The sequence below is a fragment of the Gossypium hirsutum genome, chromosome A13 (genome assembly GCF_007990345.1).
Source record: "Gossypium hirsutum isolate 1008001.06 chromosome A13, Gossypium_hirsutum_v2.1, whole genome shotgun sequence".
NCBI classification, from domain to species: domain Eukaryota; kingdom Viridiplantae; phylum Streptophyta; class Magnoliopsida; order Malvales; family Malvaceae; genus Gossypium; species Gossypium hirsutum.
The window spans coordinates 67,362,509-67,389,080 of record NC_053436.1 but is presented as its reverse complement, the minus strand read 5'-3'; the positions used below and the strand labels follow the sequence as shown (position 1 = coordinate 67,389,080).

The window sequence follows — 26,572 nt, the reverse complement described above, 5'->3', positions numbered from 1 at the left end:
GACATGAGCGTGTCCCTAGATGCTTAGGCCGTGTGCTTCACACGGGCCATCAGTATGGCTATGTTATAACGACCACATGGGTGTATTGCCCTTCCACACGGGTGTGTGCCCTGTTTCAAGAGTTATTTTTCTAAAGCTAGTAAATGGACCTGGGTTGGTCCCAAATGATTTCCAATGGATGTTTGGGTCCTCGTAGGCCTATATTAGAGGGTTTAGACAAAGTTTGAAAATTTTTTTAATTTGATCGAGTCTTAATAACATCAAAATGATTGTATGCATGTGATTAAGTATGGTAACGGCTCGTATCCCATCCAGCGTAGGGCTCGGGTGTGTGTTGTTACATTTAGTGGTATCAGAGCCAGGTTTAGTCTATTCTTGGACTAACCTAGCATGAGTATGAGTCTAGCTATACATGCCATAATTGTATATTGATAGTGTGACGGCTTTTGATGAGATAAATTATGTTTTTATTTATATAGTAAATAGATCTTGACGTAGCTATGTCGGATGATGTGGAGAGTAATGCGTCGGCTCCCGCTGAAGGGATCACGCCAGTAGATAGTGGGCCCGTGACAATGAGTTAGGGTGGAGGAGCTAGAGAAGCTTACCTCCATATGATGGACGTTTGGTACATGGAGTTTGTTCATGCGAATCCGAACACTCCACCTCCTCCACCTGCTCCGATTCCTCAGCATGCCCCTGTAGCTCCTCAAGGAGTAGACATGGTTAGGAGAGAGAAACCTCCGGTAGATTTGATTCGTAAATAAGGGGCCGAGAAATTCTAGGCGAATATTGATGATTACCCCGAGAGAGCAGAGTTTTGGCTAGAAAATACCATTAGGGTATTTGATAAGCTATTGTGCACGCCTGAGGAGTGTGTGAAGTGTGCAGTGTCACTCCTATGAGACTCGGCCTACCAATGGTGGAATACTCTCGTGTCTATTGTACTGAGAGAGAGGATAACTTTGGAATTATTCCAGGAAGAGTTCCTAAAGAAGTACATTAGCCAGAGGTTTATAGACCAGAAAAGGAAAGAATTTTTAGAGCTGAAGCAAGGCCATAGAACGGTGATGGAGTACGAGCGTGAGTTTGTAAGACTTAGAAAGTACGCTTGGGAGTGCGTATCTACCGAGGCCATAATGTGTAAGAGGTTTGAGGATGGCTTGAATGAAGATATCCAAGTATTTTTCGACATCCTAGAGCTAAGGGAATTTGTAGTACTGGTTGAGAGGGCTTGCAGAGTAGAAGAGTTAGTTAAAGAGAAGAGAAAGACGGTTATTGAGTCATGTGATTCGAAGAAGAGACAGATTGGGAAGTTACATCAGTCCTCTTCTAAGAGATCAAGGGAATTCACTACCCGATTGAATTCTTCAGGGGGATTCTCGAGTAAAAAAAAGAACAAGCAGTACATGGCGTCTAAAGGCCAAACCATTTCTATCGCAAGTGTTGTTAGTGCTTGGCCAAATAGGCTAGAGTGTTCACAATGTGGCAAACGTCATTTTGGCGAGTGCCGAAGGAACGAGAGGGGTTGTTTCAAATGTGGATCACTAGACCACTCCATCCAGAACTGCTTGGAATTGGATGACAAAGAGAAAAAAGCAAGATATGAGGGCGAATAGTGCTCTTTTGAGGGGTAGACCACAAAATAACCCTAGTAGTACGGTTAGCAATAGAGGTGCTCCTAGAGATTTAGCTGTGAGGTCCAAGGGTCGAGTGCCTGCAAGAACTTATGCCATTCGCGGTCTACTCATTCACTAGATGTGATTACTTTTTCTCTTCACGATATTTCTGTTATTGCTTTGATTGATTCGAGGTCTACTCATTCCTATGTATTCATGAAATTAGTACCCAGTATGAATATGTCTATTGAGTCTATCGAATTTGTGATAAAAGTATCAAACCCGTTAGGCAGGCATGTGATAGTTGATAAAGTGTGTAGAGAATGTCCTTTGATGATTAGAGGTCATTGTTTTCCGGCTAACCTCATGCTATTACCGTTTGATAAATTTGATCTAATTCTTGGAATGGATTGGCTGACTGCTCATGATGTGATAGTGAATTGTGGTAGCAAGTTCATTGAAATGAAACGTGAAAATGGGGATATTATTCGGATTGAATCAGGTAAATCAGATAACTCACCGGTACTGATCTCATCTTTGACTGCCAAGAAATATTTGAGAAAAGGGTATGAGTCCTACCTAGCATTTGTGTTGAACACCAAAGAGTCTGAAGTGAAAATTCAGACAGTGCCTGTGGTATGCGAGTACTCGGATGTATTTCCGGAAGAGTTGCCCGGGTTGCCTCCAACCATAGAAGTTGAGTTTGGTATCGAGTTAGTCTCTAGTACGGAACCTATCTCGATTGCTCGTTATAGAATGGCTCCAATAGAGTTAAAGGATTCGAAGACTCAATTACAAGAGTTAACGGATTAAGGTTTTGCAAGATCAAGCTATTCACTGTGGAGGTGCTCCGTGACTTTTTGTGAGAAAGAAAGACGGGTCGATGAGATTGTACATAGACTACCGACAACTCAACAAGGTGACCGTGAAGAACAAGTATCCCTTGCCAAGAATCAATGATCTGTTCGATTAGTTGAAGGGAGCCACCATGTTTTCTAAGATAGATTTAAGGTTAGGCTACTACCAGTTAAGGGTTAAGGAGCAAGACGTACCGAAAACTACTTTTTGGACGAGGTACGATCATTATGAGTTCCTCGTCATGCCCTTTGGTTTAACGAATGCCCTTGCGGTATTTATAGACTTAATGAATCACATTTTTTAACCATATTTGGATAGGTTCGTCGTCTTTTTTATCGATGACATATTGATTTATTCGCATGATGAGAGCGAGCATGCGGAGCATTTGAGAACGGTTCTACAAACCTTGAGAGATAAGCAATTATACGTCAAGTTCAATAACAGTGAATTTCGGCTACGAGAGGTCAGATTCTTGGGACACATTGTGTTGGGTGATGGGATTAGAGTTTACCCGAGTAAGATCTCTACAATTGTTGAGTGGAAACCGCCGAGGAATGTGATAGAAGTTTGAAGCTTTCTAGGTTTGGCTGGATACTACAGAAAATTTGTGAATGGATTCTCTATGATAGCCGCTCCAATGACAAGGTTGTTACAAAAGGATGTCAAGTTTGAATGGACAGAGAAGTGCCAATAGAGTTTTGAGAAATTAAAGGCTTTGTTGACCAAAGCTCCAGTTTTAGTGCAAACCAGAATCAGGCAAGGAATTTGTGGTGTATAGCGACGCCTCTTTGAAAGGATTAGGGTGCATGCTCATGCAAGAAGGCAAAGTGATAGTATATGCCTTGAGATAACTAAAGCAGCACGAGAAAAATTACCCAACCCACGATTTAGAGCTAGCGGCCATAGTGTTCGCATTAAAGATTTGGAGGCACCATTTGTATGGCGAGAGATGCCGAATATTTACTGACCATAAGAGTCTAAAGTATTTGATGACTCAAAAGGAGTTGAATTTACGGCAACGGTGGTGGTTAGAGTTGATAAAGGATTATGAGTTGAAAGTAATGAATGCCTAATTGGCCTTGTCAGAGGATGGTTCGGTTCTAGAAGAGTTAAAGGCTAGATCGACATTTCTCCAAGAAGTTTGTGAAGCTAAGAATAATGACGATGAATTGCAAGCCAAGAGAACTCAGTGTGAGTCGGGTGTTGAATCATATTTTTGGATTAGTACCAATGGATGCTTGATGTACCGAGACAAAATTTGTGTACCCAAGGATAATGAGCTCATTCAGAAGATTTTACGAGAGGCACGTAGTGGTTGTTTGTCTATCCACCCAGGTAGTGTAGAAATGTATGTATAACGACTTGAAGAAAATGTACTGGTGGTCGAGAATGAAAAGAGAAATTTTTGAGTTTGTTTCTCAGTGTCTAGTTTGTCAACAAGTGAAGGCCGAACACCAAGTACCCTTAGGTTTACTTCAACCTGTGATGGTTCCTGAGTGGAAGTCGGCACATTTTATACCAGTGCGTACTAACTATTCTCTTGAGAAATTACTGATCTATATGTTTCTAAGATCGTGAGACTTTATGGAGTGCCCTTGTCGATTATTTTAGATAGACATCCGAGGTTTACCTCGTGGTTTTAAAGGAACTTGCAAGAGGCATTGGGAACGAAACTGAATTTTAGCACGACTTTTCACCCCCAAATCGAAGGTTAGTCAGAAGGGGTGATTCAAACCTTAGAAGACATGTTGCCGTGTTGTGTTCTTGAGTTCCAAGGCAGTTGGGAAAAGCATTTACCGTTAGTCGAATTCACCTACAACAACAGTTATCAGTCAAGTCTGAAAATGGTGCCTTATAAGGCTTCGTATGGGCGTAGGTGTCGAACACCCTTGTATTGGACCAAACTAAGAGAGAATCAAATACATAGGGTCGACTTAGTTAAAGAGACCGAGGAGAAAGTTAAGGTGATTCGCGACTGTTTGAAGGCCGATTCAGATAGACAAAAATCCTATACAGACTTGAAATGGAAAGAGATCGAGTTTCAAGTCGGGGATAAATTTTTTTGAAAGTATCCCCATGGAAGAAGGTTCTTCGATTCAGAAGGAAAGGCAAATTAAGTCCATGGTTTATTGGACCTTATGAGGTGACTGAGAGAATTGGACCGGTAGCATATCGATTAGCATTGCCATCAGAGTTAGAAAAGATACACAATGAATTTCATGTGTCCATGTTACATCGATATAGATCAGATCCTTCACATGTGATTGCGCCGACTGAAATTGAGATTCAGCCAGATATGACTTATGGCGAAGAGCCGGTTAAGATTTTGGTTCGAGAGATCAAGTAATTGAGGAATAAGAGCATAGAATTTGTTGAAGCATTATGGCATAGACATGTGGTCGAAGAAGCCACATGGGAACCCGAGGAGACCATGAGAGACCAATACCCAAATATATTAATTGGTAAGATTTTCGAGGACGAAAATCCCTAAGGAGGAGAATTGTAACAGCCAGATTTTGGGCCCAGTCGAAACAATGGTTTCTGGACCACTAATTCAAGGATGGAGAAATTATTTTTAATATTATTTTATGTGTTGTGGCATGATTATATGAGAGTATGAAAATTTTGGTGAATTAATTTTAGCGATTTCATACTTAATTGTGAAAAAAGGACTAAACGCATAAAGAGAAAAAGTCTTATTCCATTAGCTAAGGGTGTTAAATAGCTAGATAACTAAAATTTTGGGTCCTTAAAGAGAAATTAGACCCCTAATACATAAGCTGGCCTGCCATAGAGACAAGAATGGTTAAAAAGTCAAAGATTAGGTAGATTTGGTGACTAAATTGGCTTTGAATAAAATAAAACAAAGAGAGAAGTATATCATATTTTCTCTCATCTTTTTCCCACAAAAAATATCAGCCATAAGAGATTTTTGAAGCTTGAAAAATTTCAGCAACTTAATATCTCTACAAGCAAGTGATTTTGATAGTTTTTCTTAATGATTTTTGTACTTTTAGAATCCTTATAGCATAAGCTTTCAAATGAGGGGACTATTTTGCAAAATGGTTGAAAGTCTAGGGTTTTAAAATGAGAGTTTTCATGTTTTTTTCTAAAATTTTATGGAAGAAAATGAATCATTGTTGTGAAATAAACAACTTTTGTGAAGTAGTTTTCATGGAAACCTTAACTAAGGACCATTTTGCATAAGTTATAAAATAGTTGATAAATGTGGGAAATAATGAGAATTGTGGGTTGCTCCTAGTTTATAAAGTATTTGGCTAGGCTTGATTAATGAGAAAATGTGATAAAATTTAATTTTTGGGTCTATGGGTAAAATGGTCATTTTGTGAAAGTCTAAGGGCAAAATGGTCATTTTGCCCAATTATGAATTGTTGAGTACCTAGATCAATAAAATGATTAAATTTGTGAATTTTTATCATTATAGATCAAGAATTACAAAATCTGGGCCTAGACCGGGGAAAAGCAAAACAAGTGGACTAAGCCAAACTAGTCGTCTACATTTTGTAATTCGAGGTAAGTTGTATTATATGTGTTTGAATTGATATAGCATAAATTACTTGTTTGTGTAAATTATTATGTATGATGAATATTGAGATGGTAGAACTCCCTTTTGAACCTTAGGAAATAAAGCAGATATTCATGCCATGACATTCAGGTTATTTTTGTGCTAGTGTAAGACATGTCTGGGACATGCATCAGCCATATTATGAGATCCAGTGTAAGACCATGTCTGGGACATGTATCGACTACGAGATATGTCAGTGTAAGACCATGTCTGGGACATGCATCGACACGTATAGAGGTGTCAGTGTAAGACCATGTCTGAGACATGGCATCGGCACGGATATGTGAGAGCTAGTGTAAGACCATGTTTGGGACATGGCGTTGGCCTCAGTTTCGATAGTTAGTGTAAGACCATGTCTGGGACATGGCATCGGCATTATACCCTATGTTTAAGGCTTAGTGAACATCTGATAGCATTCCAAATGGTTCAATGGTAAGAGTTACAGTTTAAGTTAAACAAGAAAAGTATAACCATGTTGTGAGTGGTACAGGTACCTATTTGAAATGTATGAGATGTGAGCTCAATATATACTATGTGAATTGTATTGGATAGTGATGAGTAAGTTGTGCTTATGCCTACTTTTGTACTATGAGCATGATGATGAATGGTAAAGTTGTTGTTATATTTATTTGCATGCAACTTACTAAGCTTTATGCTTACTCCCTTTCCTTTCCATTTTCTTATAGTGCCGTCTAATTAGCTCGAGGATTATCGGATGTCGGAGGCATCGATCACACTATCAACAGAAGCACTCGGTATAGTTGGTTTTATTATTTTGAATCTGGCATGTATAGGGCTTAGACTTTTGAGTTTTGTGTCAATGTTATTTTGGCAAATGTGTTGGCTTGGGATGAATCCCTTCATTTTGTATAAGGCCTTGGGTAATGGCTAATGTTCATTATTGATATATGCAAATGATGATATTTTCATGGATGGGTAAATTGCATGAATGACATAATGCCTTGTGTGGCTGATTAGACCTTGTATTGTTGTGTAGATTTGTCATGTTAAAGGTTACGTAGGTTAGTGCAAGTAAGGGTGGCAAAAAGGCTTGGTAAATAGCCTTATTTTGTCCACACGGGTAAACACACGGGCATGTGTCTAGGCCGTCTGTGACACATGATCAACCCTATGGGCGTGTTATCCGGCCGTATATCCCCTGCACGTTAAATTGATAAGTCAGTATGCATGGTAGTAAACACATGGGCAGAGACACAGCCGTATGTCTTAGTTGTGTAAAGGGCACCGCCTAGCACACGGGCGTGTGCCTTGGCCGTGTGACCCTTAAGGATTGCCGACGTCAGAAACAGAATGTCAAGGTTTTCGAACACGGGCGTGTGCCAGGCTGTGTGAAAACCCCTATAAGGTTCAAATTTAGAATTTAATTCACATGGGCATGGGACATGAGCGTGTCCCTAGATGCTTAGGCCGTGTGCGTCACACGGGCCATCAGCATGGCTATGTTATAACGACCACACAGGCGTGTTGCCCTTCCACATAGGCGTGTACCCTGTTTCAAGAGTTATTTTTCTAAAGCTAGTCAATAGACATGGGTTGGTCCCAAATGATTTCCAATGGATGTTTGGGTCCTCGTAGGCCCATATTAAAGGGTTTAGACAAAGTTTGAATTTTTTTTAATTTGATCGAGTCTTAATAACATCAAAATGATTGTATTCATGTGATTAAGTGTGGTAACGGCTCGTATCCCATCCAACATAGGGCTCGGGTGTGAGATCTTACATTTAGTGGTATCAAAGCCAGGTTTAGTCTGTTCTAGAACTAACCTAGCATGAGTACGAGTCTAGCTATACATGCCATAATTGTATATTGATAGTGTGACGGCTCTTGACGAGATAAATTATGTTTTTATTTATATAGTAAATGGATCCTGACGTAGCTATGGTGGATGATGTGGAGAGTAATGCGTCGGCTCCCGCTGAAAGGACCGCGCCAGTAGATAGTAGGCCCGTGGCAATGAGTCAAGGTGGAGGAGCTAGAGAAGCTTACCTCCATTTGATGGACATTTGGTACATGGAGTTTGTTCAGGCAAATCTGACCACTCCACCTCCCCCACCTACTCCGATTCCTCGTCATGCCCCTATAGCTCCTCAAGGAGTAAACATGGTTAGGAGGGAGAAACCTCTAGTAGATTTGATTCGTAAACTAGTCGTCTACATTTTGTAATCTGAGGTAAGTTTTATTGTAGTGTTTGAATTGATATATCATAAATTGCTTGTTTTTGGAAATGATTATGTATGATGAATATTGATATGGTAGAACTCCCGTTTGAACCTTAGGAAATAAATCGGATAGTCATGCCATGACATTCGGGTTACTTGTGTGCTAGTGTAAGATATGTTTGGGACATGCATCGGCCACATTATTAGAGCCAGTGTAAGACCATGTCTGGGACATGGAATCGGAATCGAGATGAGAGCTAGTGTAAGACATGTCTGCGACATGCATTGGCCTCAAGATGTAAGCCAGTGTAAGACATGTCTGGGACATGCATCAGCTACGAGATGTGTCAGTGTAAGACCATGTCTGGGACATGGCATCGACACGGATATGTGAGAGCTAGTGTTAGACCATGTCTAGGACATGGCACTGGCCTCGGTTTCGATTGTCAGTGTAAGACCATGTCTGGGACATGGCATCAGCATTATACCCTATGTTTGAGGCTTAGTGAATATGCGATAGCATTCCAAATGGTTCAACGGTGAGAGTTACAGTTTAAGTTAAACGAGAAAAGTATAACCATGTTGTGAGTGGTACAAGTACCTATTTGAAATGTCTGAGATGTGAGCTCAATATATGCTATGTGAATTGTATTGGATAGTGATGAGTAAGTTGTGTTTATGCCTAATTTTGTACTATGAGCATGATAATGAATGGCAAAGTTGTTATATTTATTTGTATGCAACTTACTAAGCTTTATGCTTACTCCTTCTCCTTTCCATTTTCTTATAGTGCCGCCTAATTAGCTCGAGGATCATCAGACGTCGGAGGCATCGATCACACTATCAATAGAAGCACTTGGTATAGTTTATTTTATAATTTCGAATATGGCATGTATAGGGCTTAGACTTTTGAGTTTTGTGTCAATGTTATTTTGGCCAAATGTGTTGGCTTGGGATGAATCCCTTTATTTCGTATAAGGTCTTGGATAATGGCTAATGTTTATTATTGATATATGCAAATGATGATATTTTCATGGATGAGTAAATTGCATGAATAAGATAATGCCTTGTGTGGCTGATTAGACCTTGTATTGTTGTGTGGATTTGTCATGCTAGAGGTTACGTAGGTTAGTGCAAGTAAGGGTGGAAAAAAGGCTTGGTAAATAGCCTTATTTTGTCTACACGGGTAGACACACGGGTGTGTGTCTAGGCCACGGTCAGCCCCATGGGCGCGTTATCTGGCCGTGTGTCCCCTGCACATTAAATTGATAAGTCGGTATGCATGGTAGTAAACACACGTGTAGAGACACGGCCGTGTGTCTCAGCTATGTGAAGGGCACGGCCTAGCACATGGGCGTGTGCCTTGGCCGTGTGACCCTTAAGGATTGCTGACGTCAGAAACAAAATGTCAAGGTTTTCGAACACGAGCTGAGACACGGACGTGTCCATGGCCGTGGCCGTGTGAGGGACACGGCCATGGACATAGGTATCTTCCAGGTTGTGTGGAAACCCCTGTAAGTTTCGAATATATAATTTAATTTACACGGGCATGGGACACAAGCGTGTCCCTAGATGCTTAGGCCGTGTGTGTCACACGGGCCATCAGTACGACCATGTTATAACGACCACATGGGCGTGTTGCCCTTCCATACGGGCGTGTGCCCTGTTTCAAGAGTTATTTTTCTAAAGCTAGTTAAAGGACTTGGGTTGGTCCCAAATGATTTCCAATGGATGTTTGGGGCCTCGTTGGCCTATATTAAGGGGTTTAGACAAAGTTCAAAATTTTTTTACTTTGACCGAGTCTTAATGACATCGAAATGATTGTATGCATATGATTAAGTGTGGTAACGCCTCGTATCCCATCCCGGCATAGGGCTCGGGTGTGGGGTGTTACATTACAGTTCAATACACCTCCTATGTACTACCCGCGTATCTAACAATATTCTAAATGGTTCAACGGGCATAGTTTTGTTACGAGTTTATATGATTTCGATACGAACTAGTACATGTTTACGTGAATTACGTGGAAATGGTTTATATATGATATATGGATACATGGTATAGATGTTACATGTATATGGAATTTAAATGGTTGTTGAACTCATACATGATTCTCAGTTTTTATATGAATTACATGGCTAACTTGGTTGATGAATATGTGTTATGCTTTTGGCCAAATTAAGTTGTGATATGCTTTGGTTTACTTACCTAAATTGTTGTTAAATGGTAAGTTAAATTCTGTGTTTTATGAACTTACTAAGCTTAAATGCTTACTCTGTTTTATTTTCCGTATTTTATAGTGATTCAGAAGCTCGTTCGGGTTAGAAGCTTGTCAGAGCTATATCACACTGTCTATCAGCTCTTTTGGAACTTTTGGTTATCTAATTTTGGTTATAATGGTATGTATAGGTTATTTTGGCTAATGATAGCCTACAATTTTTATCATGTTTTTAGCCATTTGGCTTGGCTTGTGTTTTTATATACTTTGCTATGTATATATAAATGGCTTTATAATGTTTGATGTGTGGTTTAGTATGGTTAACAAGTGAATGATTTATTTTGTGAATTTGTATTTTGGGTACCAAATGGTTCAGCTTGATAAGTGACCTTCTTGTTAAGTGTATTTGGTCATTTAGGTAAGTCTGGATACATAGTTGACATGTTTTTAAGTTGTCATTTGAAGTGCCTACGAGCATATTGGTTGTATGTGATAATATTACATGTTTTAAGATTGAGTTTGGTTTGCTTTGGATGTCTATTTATAACTTGGTTATATGCAAATTGTTGTGTTTAGGTTGGTACCAATTTGGGTGAGAAATATCGCTTGGAAAATGGCCTATTTTCGTCCACACGGGTAGGGACACAAGCGTGTGTCTCAGCCGTGTTTGACACACGGTTAGGTGACACAATCGTGTGTCCCCCTGTATCTTTTAAAATAGCTAATCAGTATGCTCACACGGCCTAGCACACAGGTATGTGGCTTGGCAATGTGGCACAAGTCAGAGAGTTACACGAGCACGGACACAGGTTGGGACATGGCTGTGTGTCCCTATTTTGAATGCCCATACGGCCTGAGACATGGGCGTGTCTCTTGGCCTTGTGAGTCACATAGCCCCTGCAGTTTTGAAAACTATATAAGTTTCTGAAAAATTCTCTGAACTTTCAATTTAGTCTCGATTTGTTTCTAAGGTATACTTTGGACCTCAAAGGCTCGTATTAGGGACCATATGTATGATTTCTATTGGTTTTTGACATGAATGCTAAATTACATAAAATGTTTGAGATTTTTGTCTGTCTGATCTGTAAGTATGGTAATGCTCAGTAACCTTGTTCTGACCATGAATATGGGTTAGGGGTGTTATAGGGACACTTTGGTCTTCAAGCATCAAGGTGAAATGTGAAACATGTCTTTCAGGACAACACTATAGCAGTGGTCAGCAAGCTCTATGGGCGACACCGCGACGGTGAAAAGGTCTTATGGGGTGACACCTCAAACATGAATAGTCTCCTAGGATAGTAAACACTGGTAGTCTACTAAGACAATAAACATAGGGTAGTCTGCTAAGATAGTAAAACATGGGAAACAATTTGTAAGACCATAGCTTGGCCATGAAAACATAGGTAATTCATCGGGACACTAAACATGAGGCAGTCTGCCAAGACATAAAACAAGAGTTAGAAATGGGAAGTCCTCATATCAGTGGACCAGTGGAGATGTCATGGCATAAAGTAGGGTTCATGTTGTAACTGGTGCGGTAAGCCACGAGAAAGAATGAGCTTGGTGTGGCCAGGGAAAATAGACCATCGAGATAATAAGAGAATTGGCCAAAGGCCGTAATAAATAAGGCCAAGGGGATGTTTCAACCCAGATAGGGTGAAAGAGGAAACGACTCCTTAGATAAGGAGGTATATGTATTATACGTAATTCGAGTCTGCTAATGAGTGTATGGATTCCACACTATTTGAGTGGACACGGAATTTGGCTAAAACAGTACATAGACTTCAAAAGTAGAACAACCAAGATTTAGTTGCAAGTTTGGGAGAACCTACTAAAGTCTTCTAAACTTAGACAATCAATGAGCTAACATTTTCTTGTCACAATTTCGCTATGTATGTAAAACATGAAAGACAAAAACACAAAAGATATAATAGTGAAATGTGAAATTAAATACATTGAAAATAGTTACATATTTACTACAATATGGGCACATTTTCCAAGTAGGAGGGACATATTTGATAGCCTATAGGAAAATGAGAATGGTAACGAAATGATATGAGTTTGCATTTCGATTTATTAAATGTGGATTTCATTATATGAATGACATTGAATTGAAATGCTAAATGTTGATTTGCTATATGATATGGTTATATGATGAGCTCACCTTGTTGATATATGGTGTCATGTTTAGGCAAACTTACCAAATTAAATAGTTTGTTATATAAAATTGTAAATGAGGTAAGTATTTGTTTAATGCCTATGAACTTGCTAAGAATTTAATATGCATGTCCCATTTATTTTCCATTTCCCTTGTAAATCCTTTTACGAAACGTATCAAGTCGGATCAACAATCAAAGCTCACACTATATTTTACTAATAGATAGATGTTTAATCATTTTGAACTCTAAGTTGTGTCATGTATAAATAGGTGTTTTTGACGTGTATAAGATTTTGGCATGTACCTTAATGTTTGAAATGTTTGGTAGTTGGTTGAAATGGAAATGTTTGAATAGAATACTCAAGGTATAAATAAATGTTAAGGCTTGAAAGTGATTTTGGTTGATTAGTTTTGAGATAGAAACATGGCTTGAAAAATGTTATTTGTTTTGTTAAATTGGTAGGCTATAACACACTTAACCCGTCTCCATCACCAGATTAGGGTTATAGAGCATTACTGTACAATATAGAATCTTTAACATCAAAACAGAGATCAACATGCAATTTATATATATTAACATATGATAGCATAACTTAATTATAGTATAAATACTTTTACGGGCCTTAAATCAAGCCTAAGAGGCTCTAAAAATAGTTTGGAAACAATCAGGGACATATTCGAAGCAAATAAAAATTTTAGACCAAACTTGAAAATTTGCAAAACAGAGGTCACACGGTCGTGTGGTCAGGCCGTATGACATGGCCCTATACATTTATACCATATAAATTTACAAGCCAAAACACAAAAGGCATTAAACATATTCAAATTTGGCACAACTCAGAACATTATCAAATTGTCATAGTAACAAACAAGCCCAATACCTGTCAAAGCACATATATCAATTAACTATTTCTTTCCTAATTTCAATGGCCATGCACAACCATTAACAAAAGATATTAGGGCATTCACAAAGTTAGTAGGTGAAGCAATGCATATATAGATGTAACGCTCGGGTTTGTGCAAGTGTACACAGTCGTTATCAAGTGATAAGTAAGTATCAAGTTATCGTCTCTACAGGGATTGTATTTGTGCTAAGCCAATTAGTTTGTAAAATTATATAAACAATTTTATAAAAAATATATATAATTGAGATGTGATGATTAAAATAAATTAAACTAAATGCAATGATCCTTGATGTGATTTATCCTAACATGCAACTATATGAATAAAATAGATTTTAGCAGAATTAACACAATAAGCAACAATTATAACATAAATAAGCTAAGACAATTACTTTAATTAAACTCAAATTATTATCAACATGCTTATCAATATTCGAAAAAACATTCCTGGTAACTCGATCTTTCATGAGTTTGGAAACCACAATAGGTCCTTTCGGAATCCTTTACTTAGTAAATACGCATTTTACTGATCCTTATTTACTAAGGGTTTCTTAGTATTCGTGCGAGGTAACAGGGAGGTGTTCGGTTTGAAATAGTTTAATCACACAAATCAAAAAACTATGCAGATAACAGAGCCTAGTTAGGGTTGTTATGTAACCTACAATTTTATCGGGTTAGGATCTAAATTGAGCATGCACATTTCAATTATGTGCCCACTAGCCGTCGTCTGGTTAGGATCGCTCAGCTAATTCAGGTGCATTTCAATCATGTATGAATGAAATATAGACTTGATTTTAATTGAAAACATGATCAATTGACGCAAAAACATTATAAGCATGAATCAAATAAATATTATTCAATCAAAATAATCATCCTAGCTTAAATAAAATTAACCTATCATTGTTGTAAACAAGAACAGTAAACACATAGCAAACATTCTTGAATTAAATTAAAGAAAAGAAAGATTAAACCCAATTTAAAGTGGTTTTCACCCAAGACTCTGACTAACGAGGGCTCCTTCGTTCATTCGCTTTGCTCCTTTGCTGATGGCTCTCCGAGGTGGCCGACCAAGGGCTCTTTAAGAGGCTAATTTTCTAAAAATCTTTATGCAAAGATGATAATAGGTGTGAGGGCTAAGAGATTTGAGAGAGGAGAGAATGATTAATGAGTGAGGGATGATTGAGGGATGAGGGATGATTAGAAAAGTGAGAAATGGGGTCTTATTTATAAGTGAGGCAAGGGAGCTAGTTTGCTAAAAATAGGAGTGTCCATCTTTTGTAAATTCATCCAAGGGTGGTCGGCCATGATTTGTGGAAATGTGGCTGATTTTTGCTTGATTTATGTGCCACAACATTATCAGTATCAGGACTTGATTAATTTCAAATCTCAAAGTAAATCTCTAATTTCTTCAACTCTTCAAGGACCTTGTGTAATTAAACCAAAATTTGATTTATGAACATCCACATGCAGCTGAATTTTGGGTTGACTTGGTTCTCCTTTTGGATGGTTTTGTAATCAACATAAAACTCTTAGACTTGTCCAGCAATAGTAGATAATTTAGAGGACCAAAGAATGTAATTTAACCGCTTTAATTAATCAATTTACTTAATTAATTAAAACCCAATTTATTAATGAAACATATTAAAATAAATTATTAAATATAAATTTATATTTTATTATTTAATTTAATCATGCATGGCCCACTTTATAGTTTGAAAATATAATATGCTCAAATTAATATAAAAGAAGCCATTTTCTGCATGAAAACTATATAATAAAATATAAAATCACATTTTAATAATTTCTAAGTCCCAATTTCATAGTTTCATATATTTCATTAATTTATTAAGCAATTATTTGGTTTTAACAACAAATTTAAGTTAAAAATGTGACAAATTATATAGTGTAAATCCTATATATTTTTCAGTTTACACACCCCCAAACTTAAATCATTGCTCGCCTTGAGTAATGTTCATGCACAGTACAAGGTTTTGCTAAGCAAAATTGCTAAAAGTGTAAGCAGGATCAATCCTTTCCCCATAATCATGTATTAATAAATTCGTGCTCATAGATCTTCTTTATTAACAAGTAAATCATATGCAAAAATTTTGAAAATTTTATACTAAGTTTCAAGATATGCCAACATGAATCATAGTATGTATATATGTCACAACTATAGATAATATTCTTCATTCAACATAATTTCTCCTCAATCAAGCAAAACAATCATAAGGCTTATTTATGATCTTCGTATGTTGAACTTAGAACTCCCTATCCACTAATGTAGGCTACATAATCATCAAATCAATGGGTCTTTTATAAGGTTGTAATGGGGCTCAGTTAAAGGTAAGGATTTTAAGAGATGGGACATTTTGGCTTCAAAATCTGAACCTTTAACTTTGTCTTGGATTTCTCGAAATTCAACCTTTTTCTTTAAGTGATCCTTTGGAATACCCCCAAACTTATTTTGAACTCATGCTCATACATTTTTTCTTTGTGGAAACTGAGCAAACTTTTCTTCTCTCTTTCTTTTTTCTTTTTCTTTTTTTTTTAGCATGAACACGTATATCCTTTGGAAATTTCCTCAAATGTCATTTACCAAGACAACTTTAGTTAAGACGGGTGCACAAAATTAGGTTAACTTCAAAAGATGGAAATATGGCTTGTAATGTAGGTTCATTGCAATAAACAGGCCTTTTAAGCTCAAAATTATAGTTTCAAAGGTCTAATGTCATAAGGTGGGCTTGAAAAGGCTCAAACGATCTAAAGAAATAGTGCCTATATCATTTTAGATTTTTATGTCTCCTAGGATTTTGCCTCAAGAAAGTTACTAAGTCAATTCTAAAGATATAACTTTCATGCATGTCTAATCTCAAAAGAAATTAAGTTTTCATGGCAAACATTACCTAAGACTAAGATCATACAATCATTCCATTCTTCATGATAACATACAATCACTCAGATAAAGTCATCATTCATGCTTGCGTACAAGCTATCTCATTATCAACGAATTTCTCTAAACATTCATTTATTAAAACATAGTCATGAAATAAATGATTGAAACATACTTGAAAATTTTAAAAATTTTGAGCAATTATTTGCCTTACCCCCTTTAAAAAGAAGCAATGTCCTTATTGAAAGAACAAAGTAATGAATGAAAACTAAACACCAGGTAGAGTTAAAAAAAAAAAGAGAGGTGAGTCATTAAGACTTCTTAAATACCAAGTCTTTCCTCATAATCCACACCTAGACATGTTCATTCCCATGACAACATCACTTAGTCTTTTTCTTTTTAAAGAAGCATTTGTTCATGCTTGCTATGTTTTATTTTGTAGAAATTAAATCCTAGTTACTAAAGAATCAAATTCCTAAAGACCTAAAATATATAAATAAAAAGACAAGAATCCCCCATTTTATTTTTCTGACTCATTCCCCTTGTCTTCTTTAGCTCCTTCTCCGCTTGTATAATCATTATCTTTCGTCCATATCTCAAAGATAGCATCTGGGAACTCAGGAACAAAAGTGTTAGAGATATTCTTAAAAGTATTTCGAATCAAATCATCTCTATTTTTTTTTTGCATATTTCCAGTAAGTTTGTTGTTGATTGTGCATGAACTTGCACATATCCATCAACATTGACAACTCTGATTTCCTTGAAGTACTTGCAAAAGTTGGCATGGAGTTGTGTATTCAAGTTCAGCACTTAGCTTGACTGGTTCTTCTTCTGGCTCAACCCTTGGTTCAGGGTTTTCAGATCCTTCAACTGGTTTAGGACTATTTGGTTCCTTATCAGATTCTTCTTCTTCAGTGGCTGTAATTGATTCAATTTCAGTTTCATTTGTTGACTCCTCAGTATCTGGCTCAGTTGTTTCTTCTTGCTCACTTTCATTCAACTCATGCACCTTCTCTACTAACCTTTCAAGATCATGACTTGTAATGCACCCTTGGACATATTGCCCCTTCAAATTCTCTTGTGTTTTAACACGGGCCCTTAAGTAGAGTGAAGTGATTAATGATGGAAATAAGCACTTCCTGTCTTTTTTAGCACAGTCATAAATCTCCTTGAGAATAATTTTCCCAATATTAATGGACTTTTCTGTCAAGATTGCATATGACAAGAGCATTCGTTCCATCGAGATGGTGGAACTATGTGAGATAGGCATAAAACTGTAGCGAACAAAATAAAACAATACATTTGCTATTGGTTTTAGGTTTTCCTTCAGCAAGAATGGCTTCCATACTTTCTTATAATCCATTGGGATCCTGGATTTGTCACAACATCACATACTTGTTGAAGAAAATCCCAATTTATGTTGTTCATCATAGGGTAGTACTCATCTTCTTCAACATCTAGCAAGTTAAACAAATCATTGATGGACTTAGAAGTAAGAGGTACCTTTATATTCTGAACGATGACCTTAGTAGCATCTTGTATGGTCAAACTTGCATAGAACTCTCGAACTAGTTCATCATTGGAAAGCGAATGAGCATCACAAAATCGTTCCCACTTGAGAGCATTGATTGTCCTTCTAATTGGCACAGAGACAACCATCAAATCGTTACTCTTCAAGTTAAAACCTTTTTCCGGCATCATAGCTTGATGTTTGAAAATTGAATCAAATCTCTCTTTCATTTCTTCATCAATCACAATCGAGTTTTTAGGAGTAGTCTTCGACGATCTAGTTCTTTTGCGAGACATGGTATTTGCCCGAAAATTCGGCAAAGTTCTGCTTATAGGGAAAAAGATAAATTGGCAAGTGGGTAGGATCTATTTTGGCCAACCTTGTGACGACGAAGAGGTTGTGGCAACGAAGGCAGCGTGTGGCAGCAATGGTGGTGTGCGACAGCGATAGCAGCTACGTGTGGCAATGATGTTGATGCTCCTGCTATCTCTTTACGATGGTTATAGGAGATTTCGGCAAAAGGGGAGGAGAATTATGGTTTCTTTTGGGATTTGAGGTTGACGGCACAAGAGAAAAGTTTAAGGATTTTTTGGGTTTAAGCAAATAGCTTTGAGGGATATAAAAAATAGTAGATTGAAGAGGGGTTTATATAGGGAAAAATTAGGGCAACATGTTGCAAAAACTTAGCTACATTAAGGTTACTTAGGCGGCAAGCAATGGAAGCGGCGGCAATAGGTGTGGAGTTTTCCCTCTTTTTGCTGTCTTGGGCCTCAAATTCAGACTGTATCTTTTTTAAAAAAATTTATTAGTAGTTGGGCCAAATTTGACCCCCTTTATTAACATAAAAATTTAAAATTTAAACAAAACAAATGAAACTAAAAAATTTTAAATCTTAATTAGAAAATTTCTTCTCAATAAATTACATTAAATTAATTCCCATGAAAGATTGGAGGCGTCACAGTGGTCCCGCTTAAGTTCTAATCTCCTTAGACAGAATTAATTAAATGTAGTAAATTAAGAAAATAAATCCTAATTATTTATTTATTTACAAAACAAGTTTATGAAAAATCAAGGGTCTGTTAATTTGAACGAGGATTCAACTCGCTCAACGTCACCTTCCCAATAATGTTTGAGCGTTTGCAATTGAATTTAAACGTACCTCCATAATTGTCGCATAATTCAACAGCTCCATAAGGATAAACTCAATAGATGGTATAAGGTCCTTTCCATCGGGATTTCAGCTTCCCAAGAAATAACTTCAGCCTTGAATTAAACAACAAAACCTTCTGACTTTCTTTAGACTTGCGAGGTCGTATATGACTATCATGCCATCTTTTTTATCTTTCTTTATACATTTTGGCATTCTCATAGGAAAACAACCTCATCTCTTCCAACTCATCCAATTGTAACATCCTTCTCTCACCGGTTTTCTTAAGATCAAAATTCAACTTCTTCAAAGCCTAGTGAGCTCTATTCTCCAACTCTAATGGCAAATAACATGCCTTCCCAAAAACCAACCGATAAGGAGTCATTCCTAACGGTGTCTTAAATGTTGTTCGATAGGCCAATAATTCATCATCGAGCCTTCGAGACCAATCTTTTTTGCTGGGGCGTACTACCTTTTCAAGGACACCTTTGATTTCACGGTTCACTCTTTCAGCTTGCCCATTCGACTTGGGGTGATAAGCAGTAGCAATCTTGTACTTCACATCATATTTTTCAAGCAACCACTTAAGCCACTTGTTCACAAAATGAGAACCTTCATCACTAATAATAGCTCTTGGTGTCCCAAATCGTGTAAACACATGCTTATGTAGGAATCGCATGACCATCTTAGCATCATTTGTAGGGTACGTTTCAGCTTCAACCCACTTGGATACATAGTCCACAGCAACTAAAATGTATTTGTTCCCATACGAAGAAGGAAATCGGCCTAAAAAGTCAATGCCCAATATGTCAAATAATTCAATCTCCAAAATATTTGTTAAGGGCATTTCATTCCTCCTTGATATGTTTTCGCTCCTTTGGCATCTATCACAGTTCTTTACATAGGCATAAGCATCTTTAAATAGTGTAGGCCAAAAGAAACCTGCTTGCAAAACCTTAGCTGCAATACGTGTACCACCAAAGTGTCCCCCATTTGGAGATGAATGGAAATGATACAAGATCTCAGCAATCTCACTTTCAGCTACACACTTTCGGATTATATTATTTGCACACTATTTAAACAAAAATGGGTCTTCCTAGAAATAATATCGACTATCATGAAGGAATTTCTTCCTTTGTTGGTATGTCATTTCTTGAAGAATTATTCCACATACAAGATAATTGGCAAAATCAGCAAACCAAGGTGTTTCATGAATTCGACTCACCTCAAATAAGTGTTCATCTGGAAAATTCTCATTGATAGGCACATGTGGTCGAGTTACCTCATCTTGCTCCAACCTCGACAGATGATCAACTACTTGATTTTCAACACCTTTTCTGTCTTGGATCTCAAGGTCAAATTCTTGGAGTAAAAGTATCCAATGAATTAGCCTTGGTTTTGCATCTTTTTTCGTGAGCAAGTATTTAATGGCCGCATAGTCAGTAAATACTGTAACTTTGGTACCTAAGATATGAGCAGAACTTGTCAAAAGCAAAGACTATAGCAAATAGTTCCTTTTTAGTTACCTTATAATTGAGTTGGGCTCTTGTCAAGGTTCTACTTGCATAGTAAATGGGGTGGAACACTTTATTTTTTCTTTGACCCATCACAGCTCCAACAGCATAATCACTTACATCGCATATCAACTCAAAAGGTGTGCTCTAATCGGGTGTAATGATTATTGGGGCTAAAATTAACTATTTTTTCAGCTCTTCAAAAGCTTTTAAACATGCTTTGTTAAAATTGAATACTGTATCTTTCTCTAACAACAAACACAATGGTTTAGAAATTTTTGAAAAATCTTTGATAAACCTTCGGTAAAAACTGGCATGGCCTAACAAACTTCTGACTCCTTTCATATTCATTGAGGCCTATAATCTTTCAATTACGTCCACCTTTTCTTTGTTGACTTCAATTCCTTTCTTTGAAATTCTATGCCTTAAAACAATCCATTCCTTAACTATAAAATGGCATTTCTCCCAGTTAAGGACAAGATTCGTCTCTTCGCATCTCTTTAGTACCTTATCCAAATTACTCAAACAAATATCATAAGTGTTACCAAAAACAGAAAAATCATCCATGAAAACCTCAACAAAATTTTCAACCATATCAGTGAATATTGCCATCATGCATCGTTGAAAGGTTGCAGGTGCATTGCATAAACCAAAAGGCATTCGCCTAAAAGCAAACGTACCGTACGGACAAGTAAAGGTTATTTTATGTTGGTCTTCCGAGGCTACAACTATTTGGTTATCTCGAATAACCATCTAAAAAACAATAGAAATCATTACCTACTAGTCGATGTAACATCTGATCCATAAAAGGCAACGAAAAATGGTCCTTCCGAGTGGCTTTATTTAGCTTTCTGTAGTCAACACAAATTCTCCAACCGGTAATAGTTCTTGTTGGGATCAATTCGTTACGCTCATTCTCAACAATCATAATTCCACCTTTCTTCGACACACACTGTACCAAACATACCCACGAACTATCTAAAATAGGGTAGATGGTTCCTGCATCTAACCAGTTGATCACTTCCTTTCTCACAACTTCCTTCATAATAGGATTGAGCCTTCTTTTCCCATCAATTAGAGCTTTTTCAACTTCCTCTAGAATAATTGTGTGCATGCAAATGAAGGGCTTATACCTCGAATATCAGCTATGGTCCAACCAATTGCTTTCTTAAATTTCTTTAGAATAGCAATTAGTTGCTCCTCTTGATCTTTTGTTAGTTCTACTGAAATAATCACAGGCAAAGTGGAACAATCACCTAAATAAACGTATTTCAAATGGGAAGGAAGTACCTTTAGCTCGAGTGCAAGTGGTTCTTCGATTGACAATTTGGGTTGCACAAATTCTCTGACTTCTAACTCCAACGGTTCAAACCGTTTGGATTGAATAAAATTTCTCGGATTGGCTTCCACCAGAACCATGTTTTCTTCACTTTCTTCATCCTCCAAAGGATCAAAACCTAAGGATTTCTCCATTGGATCTTCTTCAAAATTGCTTTCCATAGAAATCAAGGTTTCTAACTCTTCCATAACTGAACACTCTTCTGTTGGATTGGGAAATTTCATCGCTTTAAGAATGTTAAAAGTTACCTGATCATCTTGAACTCGCATGGTGAGTTCGCCTTTCTGTACATCAATTAATGTTCTTCTCATGGCTAAGAAAGGTCTCCCAAGGATAATTAGCACTTCCTTATCTCCTTCAAAATGTAGAATAATGAAATCAATAGGAAAAATAAATTTATTGATTCTTACCAAAACATCCTCGATCTTTCCTTCAGGGTATGCTAAAGATCAATCCCCTAGCTGGAGCATCACAGTTGTAGGTCTTAGTTCTCCTATCCCTAGCATCTTGAAAATAGACTTAGGCATCAAGTTGATACTCACTCCTAAGTCACACAAAGCTTTACCACAGTAAGATTTACCAATGTTACAGGGTATTGTAAAGCTTCCTAGAGCCTTCAATTTCGGGGGCAGTTTGTTCTGCACGAATGCACTGCACTCCTTTGTCAAGGCGACAGTCTCATACTCACTCAGTCGTTTCTTCTTGGATAGTACATCCTTTATAAACTTCACGTAATTTGACATTTTTTCTAAAGCCTCCACCAATAGAATATTGATGTGTAATTGCTTTAGAACATCTAAAAACTTCTTGAATTGCTCATCCTATTTCTGTTTGTGTTGCTGCAATTTTTGCGAATATAGAGGTGATGGAACTTTCGGTTGAACTGGACAACTCTTCTAAGTAGGTAAATCTGCATCCAAAGAAGATGTTAAAGTATCTGAATTCACTAAGTTAGGATTTACCTTGTCAATCTTTGCAGATTCTGATTCCTTTGGTGTAGGAATTTCAATAGTTGGCTGACTTTCCTCCTTTTCAACAGGCTCATCTTCGACCTTAATTAATCAGGGTTCCAGAATTTTACCACTTCGCAATGCTACTACCTTGATATGTTATTTACCCAAGTTTCTTGGATTCCCAGTATCACTCGGCAATGTGCCTTGCGGTCTATTACGAAGCTCCGTAGCTAAATGGCCCATTTGGTTTTCCAAATTTTTTAGTGTTGCTACTTGGCTCTGGATCAAAGTGTCATTATTTGCCATATACGCTTTCAACAAGTTATCCAAACTATTCGATGCCTCAGCTTGAGTTGGTTTTGGAGCTTGCTGATTAAACCTTTGAGATTAGTTGGGCCTATGTTGCATAAAGTTGTTGTTTGGTCCATTTCCTTGGTTGTTCCAAGAAAATTTGGGATGATTATGCCATGAAGGATTATAGAAGTTGGACTGGGGTCCTTGTCCACTCTTATTTTGATGTTGGTTCCCCACATAGTACACTGACTCGGGATTCACTAGGAAATTCTCAAAAAAATGACCTTACTCATAATACACACAGGAAACTACTTCAAATGGACTTGGTGGCTGAGCTATAAAATTATTAGCACTATTAACGGTAAACTACTTTAACATAGAGGAAATAGATGATACTTGAGCTGATAACGAAGTGAGAGCATCAACTGCATGAACTTTAGCTATATGTCTTCCTGAAGCTGTTCGATTTGTTGGCCATTGATAGTTATTACTCGCGATCCTCTCGATGATCTCATAAGCTTCATTATAAGACTTAGACAAAATTGCACCATTCACAGAAGAATCTACCATCAATCTTGTATGTGCATTGAGGCCATTATAAAATGTCTCGAACTGGATACAATGAGGAATCCCATGATGAGGACACTTACGAAGTAACTCCTTGAATCACTCCCAAGCCTCATACAAAGACTCATTATCCAATTGTTGGAAAGTTATGATCTCGTTCCTCAACTTAGCATTCTTGCTAGGCGGGAAATACTTAACCAAAAATTTATCTGTTAATTCTTGCCATATAGATATGGAACTTGGTGGTAATAAATTAAGCCATGCTCACACTTGATCTCTCAACGAGTAGGGAAACAGCTTCAACCTCAGTACGTCTTCAGTTGCACCAGCTATCTTGAATGAATCACTCACCTCTATAAACAATCGAAGGTAGAGATTTGGATCTTCTGTGGGCATACCACTAAATTGGCCCACCGTTTGTAGCATTGAAACATCACTGGTTTCAATTCGAATTGGGTTGCCTCAATATCTAGCCTTCTAATTCCTGGATTTAACTCATTGAAAAGCGGCACATCATATTGTCTAATGCATCGATCCCTATCATCGGCAATGAGGATGGGATTTCATACATGTTCGGCTTCATTACCTTGGTCTTGATTCTGATTTCCAAGGTCCATCTCGACTTGTTTTTGAGCTATTCGTTCATGTCTTCTTTGTCTGAAAGTTCGCTCAATTTCAGGGTCTATAGGGAGTAAAACAATAGTCTGATCTATGTTCATCAACACCTGAAAAGAAAATCACAAAATTAAAAAGAATACATTAGTAATGTTAGAAATAACCAAATTGAAAATAAATAATTTCACAAAAAATGATTATGGCAACAGTTGACAATCCGAGGCAACGGCCCCAAAAACTTGTAACACTCAGGTTTGCGCAAGTGTACACAGTTGTTATCAAGTAATAAGTAAGTATCGAGTTATCGTCTCCACAAGGATTGTATTTGTGCTAAGTCAATTAATTTGTAAAATTATATTAACAATTTGATAAATAAAAAAACAATATAATTGATAAGTGATGATTAAAATATATTAAACTAAATGCAATCATCCTTGATGTGATTTATCCTAACATGCAACAATATGAATGAAATAGATTTTTGCAAAATTAACACAATAAGCAATAATTATAACATAAATAAGCTAGGACAATTACTTTAATTAAACTCAAATTATTATCAACATGCTTATCAATATTCGAAAAAACATTCCATGGCAACTCGATCTTTCATGACTTTGGAAACCACATTAGGTCCTTTCAGAATCCTTTACTTAGTAAATAGGCATTTTACTGATTCTTATTTACTAAGGGTTTCTTAGTATTCGTGCGAGGTAACAGGGAGGTGTTAGGTTTGAAATAGTTTAATCACACAAATCTAAAAACTATGCAGATAACAGAGCCTAGTTAGGGTTGTTATGTAACCTACAATTTTATCGGGTTAGGATCTAAATTGAGCATGCACATTTCAATTATGTGTCCATTAGCCGTCGTCTAGTTTGGATCACTCAGTTAATTCAGGTGCATTTCAATCACATATGAACAAATACAGGTTTGATTTTAATTGAAAACATGATCTGTTGAGGCACAAACATTATAAGCATGAATCAAATAAATATTATTCAATCAAAATAATCATCCTAGCTTAAATAAAATTAAGCTATCATTGTTGTAAACAAGAACAGTAAACACATAGCAAACACTCTTGAATTAAATTAAAGAAAAGAAAGAATAAACCCAATTCAAAGTGGCTGTCACCCAAGACTCTAACTGACGAGGGCTCTTTCGTTCATTCGCTTTGCTCCTTTGTTGATGGCTCTCTGAGGTGGCCGACCAAGGGCTCTTTAAGAGGCTAATTTGATACAAATCTTTATGCAAAGATGATGATAGGTGTGAGGGCTAAGAGAGTTGAGAGAAGAAAGAATGATGAATGAGTGAGGGATGATTGAGGGATAAGGGATGATTAGAAAAGTGAGAAATGGAGTCTTATTTATAGGTGAGGCAAGGGAGCTAGTTTGCTAAAAATAAGAGTGTCCATCTTTTACAAATTCATCCAAGGGTGGCCGACCATGATTTGTGGAAATATGGCTGATTTTGCTTGATTTAAGTGCCACAACATCATCAGTATCAGGACTCGGTCAATTGCAAGTCTCCGGGTAAATCTTTGATTTCTTCAACTCTTCAAGGACCTTGTGTAATTAAACCAAAATTTGATTTATGAACATCCACATGCAGCTGAATTTTGGGTTGACTTGGTTCTCCTTTTGGATGGTTTTGTAATCAACATAAAACTCTTAGACTTGTCCAGCAATAGTAGATAATTTAGAGGACCAAAGAATGTAATTTAACCGCTTTAATTAATCAATTTACTTAATTAATTAAAACCCAATTTATTAATGAAACATATTAAAATAAATTATTAAGTATAACTTTATATTTTATTATTTAATTTAATCATGTATGGACCACTTTATAGGTTGAAAATATAATATTCTCAAATAAATATAAAAGAAGCCATTTTCTGCATGAAAACTATATAATAAAGCATAAAATCACATTTTAATAATTTCTATGTCCCAATTTCATATTTTCATATATTTCATTAATTTATTAAGCAATTACTTGGTTTTAACAACAAGTAAAAAGGTGACTAATTATAGGGAAAATCCTATATATTTCTCAGTTTACAATAGATACAATAGCATAGCTTATATACACCTATCATTTCAACTTTAATTACCCATTCATAACATGGAAAGAATTTCACTATATAAATCATTTATTCAGATAATTCAAATATTACCCTTTCAATCCAAATACTAACATTACATTTTTCATTC

General features: G+C 36.9%; 1 non-coding gene across 1 annotated transcript; it reads left to right on the top strand.

The window, feature by feature from the left end:
• The first annotated feature begins 23,799 nt into the window (after positions 1 to 23,799).
• On the top strand, positions 23,800 to 23,906 carry LOC121213160 (small nucleolar RNA R71). Its single transcript, XR_005908530.1, has one exon. It is a non-coding gene; the product is annotated as a small nucleolar RNA R71 (small nucleolar RNA).
• The last annotated feature ends 2,666 nt before the right edge of the window (positions 23,907 to 26,572 follow it).